The sequence below is a fragment of the Pseudophryne corroboree genome, chromosome 9 (assembly GCF_028390025.1).
Source record: "Pseudophryne corroboree isolate aPseCor3 chromosome 9, aPseCor3.hap2, whole genome shotgun sequence".
Taxonomy (NCBI): domain Eukaryota; kingdom Metazoa; phylum Chordata; class Amphibia; order Anura; family Myobatrachidae; genus Pseudophryne; species Pseudophryne corroboree.
Genome location: NC_086452.1, coordinates 78,949,050 through 78,963,417, shown reverse-complemented (window position 1 = coordinate 78,963,417; position 14,368 = coordinate 78,949,050). Strand labels below are relative to the sequence as shown.

Genomic DNA, 14,368 nt, shown 5'->3' with positions numbered 1-14,368 from the left:
TAACCAGAACTCCTGTATTCAGATTACAAGTGTAAAACAAAAAATGACAAATCTGTCAAACTCCCTTTTCTAAACCGTTGCCTGTAAAAGAGAATTCATAATGGTCATTTATAGTAATTAGCAAATTAAGATTAAATAATGTATAATCATTTTATCAGTTCACTATAACATTACACACAAATACCTAATTCATGATAACTACATAGCAGTGGGCACACCACCAGTTGGCGACGCTTAAATGACATGCCCACACATTCACCTTTGCTTTCCAGCTTACGCACACATGAGTTAGAGAGGGAACGGAAGAAGCATTGCAACATAAACAGAGTACAGTGTGGACGGCTGAACACAGCAGCAAACACTGAGAGACAGAAGAATGTGGGAGATGCATCATAGTGGTATGGATAGGCTGCTAGAGCATCGACAAGATGTATTACCATCTGGTCTGCTGAAGCAAGAGGGTGAAAACTCACCCTCCGGCGATCACTGCTGGAGTACATCAGCTTAGTGCAGATGCGCTGTGTCTCCCAGTCCGGCCGGCTCCAGCGCGCATGTGCCAGATTTCACTACTATTGCAGGATCGCACATGCAGCCTGGAGCCGTCAGCCGCAACAGCGCTGTTCCTGCAGTGATGAATGGGCAAACGACACCTGCAGCTGCCGAAATACATAGCTGCAGGAGTCAGAACGGAAGTGCCACTGACTGTTCTTACATTGCCCTGCACATCGGCGTGCTATCTTTTAGGTAGCAGCGCCAACAATGACCAGTAACTGAGCACACACAGCCGCATTAATGGGGGGGGGGGGGGGGGTTAGCAGTACCAGCTTTCAGATCAATCCCCACCCCTCCATACCGACCATTCGTATATTACCCCAATGTACCACAAGAAAATCTTAATGTTTGCGAATGCTGCGCTGACAATGACTTGCGAACGTATTTAAACTAATGCTTCACTTTTTTTATATGCAAAAAATGCGGAGTGGATTATTCTGCATTGGAGATGGTTTTGTATCTGTTGTAGCATGTGTACGACATCTATTCACAGTGCGGGTAACGTTGGGGGCAAGCCCAGCACCTCCGTAAGTCCTGGGCATGCCCCAAGAGTGACAAAGGCGAAACCACGTCTCCTCCCCAGCCGATTACATCAGCTTTTCGTACGGTGCCCTGCGTGCTGTTCACTCTAGGGTGAACACTGGATGCCTAACAACAAACACATTTGTGACACAAAAAGTAAATAGTTTACAGCACGAGCGCAAGCAAGATGTAAGTGTGTGAAATGTGCATAGTGTAAACCAAACGCATATGCTACTGTTGTCTATACTCATCTGGAGCTCTTTGTTTGGAATGGAACTAAGCTAATATGACGCTTTTATTGGGTAGCACGGATGGTGTAATGGTTAGCATTGCTGCATAACAGCACTGAAGCTGTGGGTTAGATAAAAGACAAATAATAAGAATTTACTTACCGATAATTCTATTTCTCGGAGTCCGTAGTGGATGCTGGGGTTCCTGAAAGGACCATGGGGAATAGCGGCTCCGCAGGAGACAGGGCACAAAAGTAAAGCTTTCCGATCAGGTGGTGTGCACTGGCTCCTCCCCCTATGACCCTCCTCCAAGCCAGTTAGGTACTGTGCCCGGACGAGCGTACACAATAAGGGAGGAATTTTGAATCCCGGGTAAGACTCATACCAGCCACACCAATCACACCGTACAACTTGTGATCTAAACCCAGTTAACAGTATGATAACAGCGGAGCCTCTGAAAAGATGGCTCACAACAATAATAACCCGATTTTTGTAACTATGTACAAGTATTGCAGATAATCCGCACTTGGGATGGGCGCCCAGCATCCACTACGGACTCCGAGAAATAGAATTATCGGTAAGTAAATTCTTATTTTCTCTATCGTCCTAGTGGATTGCTGGGGTTCCTGAAAGGACCATGGGGATTATACCAAAGCTCCCAAACGGGCGGGAGAGTGCGGATGACTCTGCAGCACCGAATGAGAGAACTCCAGGTCCTCCTTAGCCAGGGTATCAAATTTGTAGGATTTTACAAACGTGTTTGCCCCTGACTAAATAACCGCTCGGCAAAGTTGTAAAGCCGAGACCCCTCGGGCAGCCGCCCAAGATGAGCCCACCTTCCTTGTGGAATGGGCATTTACATATTTTGGCTGTGGCAGGCCTGCCACAGAATGTGCAAGCTGAATTGTATTACACATCCAACTAGCAATAGTCTGCTTAAAAGCAAGAGCACCCAGTTTGTTGGGTGCATACAGGATAACAGCAAGTCAGTTTTCCTGACTCCAGCCGTCCTGGAACCTATATTTTCAGGGCCCTGACAACATCTAGCAACTTGGAGTCCTCCAAGTCCCTAGTAGGTGCAAGGCACCACAATAAGCTGGTTCAGGTGAAACACTGACACCACCTTAGGGAGAGAACTGGGGACGAGTCCGCAGCTCTGCCCTGTCCGAATGGACAAACAAATATGGGCTTTTTTGAGAAAAAAACCACCAATTTGACACTCGCCTGGTCCAGGCCAGGGCCAAGAACATGGTCACTTTTCATGTGAGATGCTTCAAATCCACAGATTTGACTGGTTTTAAACCAATGTGATTTGAAGAATCCCAGAACTACGTTGAGATCCCACAGTGCCACTGGAGGCACAAAAGAGGGTTGTATATGCAATACTCCCTTGACAAAGTTCTGGACTTCAGGAACTGAAGCCAATTCTTTCTGGAAGAAAATTGACAGGGCCGAAATTTGAACCTTAATGGACCCCAATTTGAGGCCCATAGACACTCCTGTTTGCAGGAAATGCAGGAATCGACCGAGTTGAAATTTCTTTGTGGGGCCTTCCTGGCCTCACACCACGCAACATATTTTCGCCACATGTGGTGATAATGTTGTGCGGTCACCTCCTTTCTGGCTTTGACCAGGGTAGGAATGACCTCTTCCGGAATGCCTTTTACCCTTAGGATCCGGCGTTCCACCGCCATGCCAACAAACGCAGCTGCGGTAAGTCTTGGAACAGACATGGTACTTGCTGAAGCAAGTCCCTTCTTAGCGGCAGAGGCCATAAGACCTCTGTAAACATCTCTTGAAGTTCCGGGTACCAAGTCCTTCTTGGCCAATCCGGAGCCATGAGTATAGTTCTTACTCCTCTACGTCTTATAATTCTCAGCACCTTAGGTATGAGAAGCAGAGGAGGGAACACATACACCGACTGGTACACCCACGGTGTTACCAGAACGTCCACAGCTATTGCCTGAGGGTCTCTTGACCTGGCGCAATACCTGTCCCGTTTTTTATTCAGACGGGACGCCATCATGTCCACCTTTGGTATTTCCCAACGGTTTACAATCATGTGGAAAAAACTTCCCGATGAAGTTTCCACTCTCCCGGGTGGAGGTCGTGCCTGCTGAGGAAGTCTGCTTCCCAGTTTCCATTCCCGGGATGAAACACTGCTGACAGTGCTATCACATGATTTTCCGCCCAGCGAAAAGTCCTTGCAGTTTTTGCCATTGCCCTCCTGCTTCTTGTGTCGCCCTGTCTGTTTACGTGGGCGACTGCCGTGATGTTTTTCCCACTGGATCAATACCGGCTGACCTTGAAGCAGAGGTCTTGCTAAGCTTAGAGCATTATAAATTTACCCTTAGCTCCAGTATATTTATGTGGAGAAAAGTCTCCAGACTTGATCACACTCCCTGGAAATTTTTTCCTTGTGTGACTGCTCCCCAGCCTCTCGGGCTGGGCTCCGTGGTCACCAGCATCCAATCCTGAATGCCGAATCTGCGGCCCTCTAGAAGATGAGCACTCTATAACCACCACAGGAGAGACACCCTTGTCCTTGGATATAGGGTTATCCGCTGATGCATCTGAAGATGCGATCCGGACCATTTGTCCAGCAGATCCCACTGAAAAGTTCTTGCGTGAAATCTGCCGAATGGAATTGCTTCGTAGGAAGCCACCATTTTCTACCAGGACCCTTGTGCAATGATGCACTGTTTTTAGGAGGTTCCTGACTAGCTCGGATAACTCCCTGGCTTTCTCTTTCGGGAGAAACACCTTTTTCTGGACTGTGTCCAGAATCATCCCTAGGCACAGCAGACGTGTCGTCGGGATCAGCTGCGATTTTGGAATATTTAGAATCCACCCGTGCTGTTGTAGCAGTATCCGAGATAGTGCTACTCCTACCTCCAACTGTTCCCTGGACTATGCCCTTATCAGGAGATCGTCCAAGTAAGGGATAATTAAGACGCCTTTTCTTCGAAGAAGAATCATCATTTCGGCCATTACCTTAGTAAAGACCCGGGGTGCCGTGGACAATCCAAACGGCAGCGTCTGAAACTGATAGTGACAGTTCTGCACCACGAACCTGAGGTACCCTTAGTGAGAAGGGCAAATTTGGGACATAGAGGTAAGCATCCCTGATGTCCCGGGACACTATATAGTCCCCTTCTTCCTGTTCGTTATCACTGCTCTGAGTGACTCCATCTTGATTTGAACCTTTGTAAGTGTTCAAAAATTTTTTAGATTTAAAATAAGTCTCACCTAGCCTTCTGGCTTCAGTACCACAATATAGTGTGGAATAATACCCCTTTTCTTGTAGTAGGAGGGGTAATTTAATTATCACCTGCTGGGAATACAGCTTGTGAATTTTTTTCCCATACTGCCTCCTTGTCGGAGGGAGACCTTGGTAAAGCAGACTTCAGGAGCCTGCGAAGGGGAAACGTCTCGACATTCCAATCTGTACCCCTGGGATACTACTTGTAGGATCCAGGGGTCCTGTACGGTCTCAGCGCCATGCTGAGAACTTGTCAGAAGCGGTGGAACGCTTCTGTTCCTGGGAATGGGCTGCCTGCTGCAGTCTTCTTCCCTTTCCTCTATCCCTGGGCAGATATGATCTTATAGGGACGAAAGGACTGAGGCTGAAAAGACGGTGTCTTTTTCTGCAGAGATGTGACTTAGGGTAAAAACGGTGGATTTTCCAGCAGTTGCCGTGGCCACCAGGTCCGATGGACCGACCCCAAATAACTCCTCTTCCTTTATACGGCAATACACCTTTGTGCCGTTTGGAATCTGCATCACCTGACCCCTGTCGTGTCCATAACATCTTCTGGCAGTTATGGACATCGCATTTACTCTTGATGCCAGAGTGCAAATATCCCTCTGTGCATCTCGCATATATAGAAATGCATCCTTTAAATGCTCTATAGTCAATAAAATACTGTCCCTGTCAAGGGTATCAATATTTTTAGTCAGGGAATCCGACCAAGCCACCCCAGCTCTGCACATCCAGGCTGAGGCGATCGCTGGTCGCAGTATAACACCAGTATGTGTGTATATACTTTTTATGATATTTTCCAGCCTCCTGTCAGCTGGTCCTTGAGGACGGCCCTATCTATAGACGGTACCGCCACTTGTTTTGATAAGCGTGTGAGCGCCTTATCCACCCTAAGGGGTGTTTCCCAACGCGCCCTAACTTCTGGCGGGAAAGGGTATACCGCCCATAATTTTCTATCGGGGGGAACCCACGCATCATCACACACTTTATTTAATTTATCTGATTCAGGAAAAACTATGGTAGTTTTTTCACATCCCACATAATACCCTCTTTTGTGGTACTTGTAGTATCAGAAATATGTAACACCTCCTTCATTGCCTTTAACGTGTGGCCCTAATAAGGAATACGTTTGTTTATTCACCGTCGACACTGGATTCAGTGTCCCTGTCTGTGTCTGTGTCGACCGACTAAAGTAAACGGGCGTTTTAAAACCCCTGACGGTGTTTTTGAGACGTCTGGACCGGTACTAATTGTTTGTCGGCCGTCTCATGTCGTCAACCGACCTTGCAGCGTGTTGACATTATCACGTAATTCCCTAAATAAGCCATCCATTCCGGTGTCGACTCCCTAGAGAGTGACATCACCATTACAGGCAATTGCTCCGCCTCCTCACCAACATCGTCCTCCTACATGTCGACACACACGTACCGACACACAGCACACACACAGGGAATGCTCTGATAGAGGACAGGACCCACTAGCCCTTTGGAGAGACAGAGGGAGAGTTTGCCAGCACACACCAAAAACGCTATAATTATATAGGGACAACCTTATATAAGTGTTTTCCCTTATAGCATCTTTTTTATATATTTCTAACGCCAAATTAGTGCCCCCCCTCTCTGTTTTAACCCTGTTTCTGTAGTGCAGTGCAGGGGAGAGCCTGGGAGCCTTCCCTCCAGCCTTTCTGTGAGGGAAAATGGCGCTGTGTGCTGAGGAGATAGGCCCCGCCCCTTTTTCGGCGGCCTCGTCTCCCGCTCTTAACGGATTCTGGCAGGGGTTAAATATCTCCATATAGCCTCCGGAGGCTATATGTGAGGTATTTTTAGCCAAAATAGGTTTTCATTTGCCTCCCAGGGCGCCCCCCTCCCAGCGCCCTGCACCCTCAGTGACTGCCGTGTGAAGTGTGCTGAGAGGAAAATGGCGCACAGCTGCAGTGCTGTGCGCTACCTTTAGAAGACTGAGGAGTCTTCTGCCGCCGATTCTGGACCTCTTCTTATTTCAGCATCTGCAAGGGGGCCGGCGGCAAGGCTCCGGTGACCATCCAGGCTGTACCTGTGATCGTCCCTCTGGAGCTGATGTCCAGTAGCCAAGAAGCCAATCCATCCTGCACGCAGGTGAGTTCACTTCTTCTCCCCTAAGTCCCTCGTTGCAGTGATCCTGTTGCCAGCAGGACTCACTGTAAAATAAAAAACCTAAGCTAAACTTTTCTAAGCAGCTCTTTAGGAGAGCCACCTAGATTGCACCCTTCTCGGCCGGGCACAAAAATCTAACTGGCTTGGAGGAGGGTCATAGGGGGAGGAGCCAGTGCACACCACCTGATCGGAAAGCTTTACTTTTGTGCCCTGTCTCCTGCGGAGCCGCTATTCCCCATGGTCCTTTCAGGAACCCCAGCATCCACTAGGACGATAGAGAAATTTACATTACTTAGTTGATCCGGTTGGTCCCCAAATACATGTAGTGGGCCAATTAGCAGATCCTTTCTACTGTTCCACTGGCCTTTTTGGGGGATTGTTAAAGGTCTTCCCCTATGAACTTCCCATTCATGCAAAATGGATGTTCATACGAGGTTTTGGCCAACCATAAGCAAGGCCTGCCGAAACAGGAGAGAGGTCATCCTGCACAGGGGACAAATGCCACCAAATACAACATTTTTACCTAGCTGCAGTCAGATTTAGCACGATACATGAACATATAAATGTATTTTTTTTAATTTCCTTTCTTCAATGAATGAGGTTATTTTTCCTTCAAAATGCAGTTCTCCTCCTAGTCACATAGCGGCACGGACGGTGTAATGGTTAGCATTACTGCCTCATAGCACTGAGGTCATGGGTTTGATTCCCCTTATGGCCCTAACTGTGTGGAGTTTGTATATTCTCCCCGTGCTTGCGTGGGTTTCCTCCGAATACTCCGGTTTCCTACCACAACCCAAAAATAATAGGATTTTGGTACTTACCGGTAAATCCTTTTCTCCTAGTCCGTAGAGGATGCTAGGGACTCCAAAAGGACCATGGGGATTAGACGGGATCCGCAGGAGCTTAGGCACACTGAAAAGACTTAAACTGGGTGTGAACTGGCTCCTCCCTCTATGCCCCACCTCCAGACCTCAGTTATAGGAATTGTGCCCAGGAAAGACGGACATTTCGAGGAAAGGATTTTTGTGTAAACTAAGGGCTACAAACATACCAGCCCACACCACAAACATACCGTACAAGCGGAGTAACAGTAAACCAGATAACAGTATGAAATAACAACAGCAACAAGCTGAAAACCAGAAATACACAACCCGTGTATAAAATAAGAATTTACTTACCGATAATTCTATTTCTCATAGTCCGTAGTGGATGCTGGGACTCCGTCAGGACCATGGGGAATAGCGGGCTCCGCAGGAGACAGGGCACATCTAAATAAAGCTTTTAGGATCACATGGTGCGTACTGGCTCCTCCCCCTATGACCCTCCTCCAAGCCTCAGTTAGGTACTGTGCCCGGACGAGCGTACACAATAAGGAAGGATCTTGAATCCCGGGTAAGACTCATACCAGCCACACCAATCACACCGTACAACTTGTGATCTGAACCCAGTTAACAGTATGATAACAAAAAACGAAGTAGCCTCTGAAAAGATGGCTCACAACAATAGTAATAACCCGATCTTTGTAACAATAACTATGTACAAGTATTGCAGACAATCCGCACTTGGGATGGGCGCCCAGCATCCACTACGGACTATGAGAAATAGAATTATCGGTAAGTAAATTCTTATTTTCTCTAACGTCCTAGTGGATGCTGGGACTCCGTCAGGACCATGGGGATTATACCAAAGCTCCCAAACGGGCGGGAGAGTGCGGATGACTCTGCAGCACCGAATGAGAGAACTCCAGGTCCTCCTTAGCCAGAGTATCAAATTTGTAAAATTTTACAAACGTGTTCTCCCCTGACCACGTAGCTGCTCGGCAAAGTTGTAATGCCGAGACCCCTCGGGCAGCCGCCCAAGATGAGCCCACTTTCCTTGTGGAGTGGGCCTTTTCAGATTTAGGCTGTGGCAGGCCTGCCACAGAATGTGCAAGTTGGATTGTGCTACAGATCCAACGTGCAATCGTCTGTTTAGACGCAGGAGCACCCATCTTGTTGGGTGCATACAATATAAACCACGAGTCAGATTTTCTGACTCCAGCTGTCCTTGAAATATATATTTTTAATGCTCTGACAACGTCCAGTAACTTGGAGTCCTCCAAGTCGCTAGTAGCCGCAGGCACCACAATAGGCTGGTTCAAGTGAAAAGCCGAAACCACCTTAGGGAGAAAATGAGGACGTGTCCGCAGTTCTGCCCTGTCCGAATGGAAAATCAGATATGGGCTTTTGTATGATAAAGCCGCCAACTCTGAAACTCTCCTGGCTGAAGCCAGGGCCAATAGCATGGTTACCTTCCATGTAAGGTATTTTAAATCTACCGATTTTAGAGGCTCAAACCAATGAGATTTGAGAAAGTTCAAAACTACGTTCAAATCCCACGGTGCCACTGGAGGCACTATTGGGGGTTGTATATGTAGTACACCTTTGACAAAAGTTTGTACTTCAGGCACTGATGCCAATTCCTTCTGGAAGAAGATTGATAAGGCCGAAATTTGAACTTTAATGGACCCCAATTTTAGGCCCATAGACGATCCTGCTTGCAGGAAATGTAAGAATCGACCCAATTGAAATTCTTCCGTTGGAGCCTTCTTGGCCTCACACCACGCAACATATTTCCGCCAAATGCGGTGATAATGTTGTACAGTCACTTCCTTTCTAGCCTTAATCAAGGTAGGAATAACTTCCTCTGGAATGCCCTTTTCTTTTAGAATCCGGCGTTCAACCGCCATGCCGTCAAACGCAGACGCGGTAAGTCTTGGAACATACAAGGTCCCTGCTGAAGCAGATCCCTTCTTAGAGGTAGAGGCCACGGATCCTCCGTGAGCATCTCTTGAAGTTCCGGATACCAAATTCTTCTTGGCCAGTCCGGAGCCACCAGTATTGTTCTTACTCCTCTTTTCCGTATAATTCTCAGTACCTTTGGTATGAGAGGCAGAGGAGGGAACCCATACACTGACTGGTACACCCACGGTGTTACCAGAGCGTCCACAGCTATTGCCTGAGGGTCTCTTGACCTGGCGCAATATCTGTCCAATTTTTTGTTGAGGCGAGACGCCATCATGTCCACCTTTGGTTTTTCCCAACGGTTCACAATCATGTGGAAGACTTCTGGATGAAGTCCCCACTCTCCCGGGTGAAGGTCGTGTCTGCTGAGGAAGTCTGCTTCCCAGTTGTCCACTCCCGGGATGAACACTGCTGACAGTGCTATGACATGATTCTCCGCCCAGCGCAGAATCCTTGCAGCTTCTGTCATTGCTCTTCTGCTTCTCGTGCCGCCTTGTCGGTTTACGTGGGCGACTGCCGTGATGTTGTCCGACTGGATCAACACCGGCTGACCCTGAAGCAGCGATTTTGCCAGGCTTAGAGCATTGTAGATCGCTCTTAGCTCCAGTATATTTATGTGAAGGGACGTCTCCAGGTTTGACCACACGCCCTGGAAGTTTCTTCCCTGTGTGACTGCTCCCCAGCCTCGTAGGCTGGCATCCGTAGTCACCAGGACCCAGTCCTGTATGCCGAATCTGCGGCCCTCTAACAGATGGGCACTCTGCAACCACCACAGGAGAGACAACCTTGTTCTTGGTGACAGTGTTATCCGCTGATGCATGTGCAGATGCGATCCGGACCATTTGTCCAGCAGATCCCACTGAAATGTCCGTGCATGGAATCTGCCGAATGGAATCGCTTCGTAAGAAGCCACCATCTTTCCCAGGACTCTTGTGCATTGATGTACTGACACAGTTCCTGGATTTAGGAGGTTCCTGACAAGTTCGGATAACTCCCTTGCTTTCTCCTCCGGGAGAAACACCTTTTTCTGAACCGTGTCCAGAATCATTCCCAGGAACAGCAGACGAGTTGTCGGGGTCAATTGAGATTTTGGAAGATTCAGAATCCACCCGTGTTGCTGAAGCACTACCTGGGTTAGTGCTACACCGACTTCCAGCTGTTCTCTGGACTTTGCCCTTATCAGGAGATCGTCCAAGTAAGGGATAATTAATACGCCTTTTCTTCGTAGAAGAACCATCATTTCGGTCATTACCTTGGTAAAGACCCGAGGGGCCGTGGACAAACCAAACGGCAGCGTTTGAAACTGATAATGACAGTCTTGTATCATGAACCTGAGATACCCTTGGTGTGAGGGGTAAATTGGGACATGCAGATAAGCATCTTTTATGTCCAGGGACACCATGAAGTCCCCTTCTTCCAGATTCGCTATCACTGCTCTGAGTGACTCCATCTTGAACTTGAATTTCTGTATGTACAGGTTCAAGGATTTCAGGTTTAGAATAGGTCTTACCGAACCGTCCGGCTTCGGTACCACAAATAGTGTGGAATAATACCCCTTTCCCTGTTGTAGGAGGGGTACCTTGACTATCACCTGCTGAGAATACAGCTTGTGAATGGCTTCCAAAACCGACGTCCTTTCTGAGGGAGACGTTGGTAAAGCAGACTTTAGGAACCGGCGAGGGGGAGACCTTTCGAACTCCAACATGTAACCCTGAGATATTATCTGCAGGATCCACGGGTCCACTTGTGAGCGAGCCCACTGATTGCTGAAAATCTTGAGTCGACCCCCCACCGCTCCTGAGTCCGCTTGTAAAGCCCCAGCGTCATGCTGATGGCTTTGTAGAACCCGGGGCGGGCTTCTGGTCCTGGGCAGGGGCTGCTTGCTGCCCTCTCTTACCCTTTCCTCTGCCTCGCGGCAGATAAGACTGTCCTTTTGGTCGCTTGTTTTTATAGGAGCGAAAGGACTGCGGCTGAAAAGACGGTGTCTTTTTCTGTTGGGAGGGGGTCTGAGGTAAAAAAGTGGATTTGCCGGCAGTTGCCGTGGCCACCAGGTCCGAAAGACCGACCCCAAATAATTCCTCTCCTTTATATGGCAATACTTCCATATGCCTTTTGGAATCCGCATCACCTGACCACTGTCGCGTCCATAAACTTCTTCTGGCAGATATGGACATCGCGCTTACTCTTGATGCTAGAGTACAAATATCCCTCTGAGCATCTCGCATATAAAGAAAAGCATCCTTTAATTGCTCTAGAGTCAATAAAATACTGTCCCTATCCAGGGTATCAATATTTTCAGTCAGAGAATCCAACCACACTACCCCAGCACTGCACATCCAGGCTGAGGCTATTGCCGGTCGCAGTATAACACCAGTATGTGTGTATATACTCTTCAGTGTAGTTTCCAGCCTCCTATCTGCTGGATCCTTGAGGGCGGCCGTATCAGGAGACGGCAACGCCACTTGCTTTGATAAACGTATGAGCGCCTTATCCACCCTAGGGGGTGTTTCCCAGCGCGCCCTAACCTCTGGTGGGAAAGGGTATAATGCCAATAACTTCTTGGAAATTAGCAGTTTTCTATCTGGGTTAACCCACGCTTCGTCACACACGTCATTCAATTCCTCTGATTCTGGAAAAGCTACAGGTAGTTTTTTCACCCCCCACATAATACCCCTTTTTGAGGTACCAGCAGTATCAGAGATCTGCAAAGCCTCCTTCATTGCCGTGATCATATAACGTGTGGCCCTATTGGAAAATACGTTTGTTTCTTCACCGTCGACACTAGATTCATCTGTGTCGGTACCCGTGTCGACTGACTGAGGTAAGGGACGTTTTACAGCCCCTGACGGTGTCTGAGACGCCTGAGCCGGTACTAACTGGTTTTCCGGCCGTCTCATTTCGTCAACTGACTTTTGTAATGTGCTAACATTATCACGTAATTCCATAACTAAAGCCATCCATTCCGGTGTCGACTCCCTAGGGGGTGACATCACCATTACCGGCAATTGCTCTGCCTCCACACCAACATAGTCCTCATACATGTCGACACACACGTACCGACACACAGCAGCCACACAGGGAATGCTCTAATCGAAGACAGGACCCTCTTAGCCCTTTGGGGAGACAGAGGGAGAGTTTGCCAGCACACACCAAAAACGCTATAAATGTATATAAACAACCCTAGAAGGTGTTGTTTTTGATATAAGCGCTTTTAATATATCAATATCGCCAAATTATACCCCCCTTCTCTTTGTTACCCTGTTTCTGTAGTGCAGTGCAGGGGAGAGTCCTGGGAGCCTTCCTCACCAGCGGAGCTGAGCAGGAAAATGGCGCTGAGTGCTGAGGAGAATAAGCTCCGCCCCTTTTACGGCGGGCTTTTCTCCCGGGTTTTAAGAAAACTGGCCTGGGTTAAATACATACATATAGCCTTAATGGCTATATGTGATGTATTTATTTTGCCACTAAAGGTATTTAATATTGCTGCCCAGGGCGCCCCCAGCAGCGCCCTGCACCCTCCGTGACTGAATCAGTGAGACGTGTAGCAACAATGGCGCACAGCTGCAGTGCTGTGCGCTACCTTCATGAAGACTGAGGAGTCTTCTGCCGCCTGCTTTCCGGACCTCCGTCTTCAGCGTCTGTAAGGGGGATCGGCGGCGCGGCTCCGGGACGAACCCCAGGAGGACCTGTGTTCCGACTCCCTCTGGAGCTAAGTGTCCAGTAGCCTAAGACTCCAATCCATCCTGCACGCAGGTGAGTTGGAAATCTCTCCCCTAAGTCCCTCGATGCAGTGATCCTGTTGCCAGCAGGATTCACTGAGATTTAAACCTAAAAAAACTTTTTCTAAGCAGCTCTTTAGGAGAGCCACCTAGATTGCACCCTTCTCGGACGGGCACAAAAACCTAACTGAGGCTTGGAGGAGGGTCATAGGGGGAGGAGCCAGTACGCACCATGTGATCCTAAAAGCTTTATTTAGATGTGCCCTGTCTCCTGCGGAGCCCGCTATTCCCCATGGTCCTGACGGAGTCCCAGCATCCACTAGGACGTTAGAGAAACCAAGTTAACCAACAAGAATACACTGCAAGTAACAGTCCGCACAGGGATGGGCGCCTAGCATCCTCTACGGACTAGGAGAAAAGGATTTACCGGTAAGTACAAAAATCCTATTTTCTCTTACGTCCTAGAGGATGCTGGGGACTCCAAAAGGACCATGGGGTTTATACCAAAGCTCCAGACCGGGCGTGAGAGTGCGGACGACTCTGCAGCACCGACTGAGCAAACGCAAGGTACTCATCAGCCAGGGTATCAAACTTATAGAACTTAGCAAAAGTGTTTGAACCTGACCAGGTGGCCGCTCGGCAAAGCTGTAAAGCCGAGACGCCTCGGGCAGCCGCCCAAGACGAGCCCACTTTTCTGGTAGAATGGGCTTTTACTGACTTCGGCACTGGTAGCCCGGCCGAATAATGAGCCTGCTGAATCGTACTACAAATCCAGCGTGCAATAGTCTGTTTTAAAGCAGGATGACCAATCTTGTTAGAAGCATACAGGACAAACAGCGCCTCAGTTTTCCTGGCAACAGCCGTTCTGGCGACGTAGATCTTCAAAGCTCTCACCACATCCAGAGACTTTGGAACTGCCACAGCATCCGTAACCACCGGCACCACAATAGGTTGGTTAATGTGAAACGAAGACACCACCTTCGGTAAAAATTGTTGACGAGTCCTCAATTCTGCCCTATCTGAATGAAAAATCAAGTGCGGGCTCTTATGAGATAAGGCCGCCAACTCAGACACCCGCCTGGCAGACGCCAGCGCCAACAACATGACTACCTTCCAGGTGAGAAACTTCAACTCAACCTTACGCAAAGGTTCAAACCAGGAAGACGTGAGA

At 48.4% G+C, this 14,368-nt stretch overlaps 1 protein-coding gene across 4 annotated transcripts in view; it reads right to left on the bottom strand.

Moving 5' to 3' along the window:
- FAF1 (Fas associated factor 1) overlaps positions 1-14,368 on the bottom strand; it is a 599,080-nt gene that overhangs the window by 428,294 nt on the left and 156,418 nt on the right. The window lies entirely within an intron of this gene.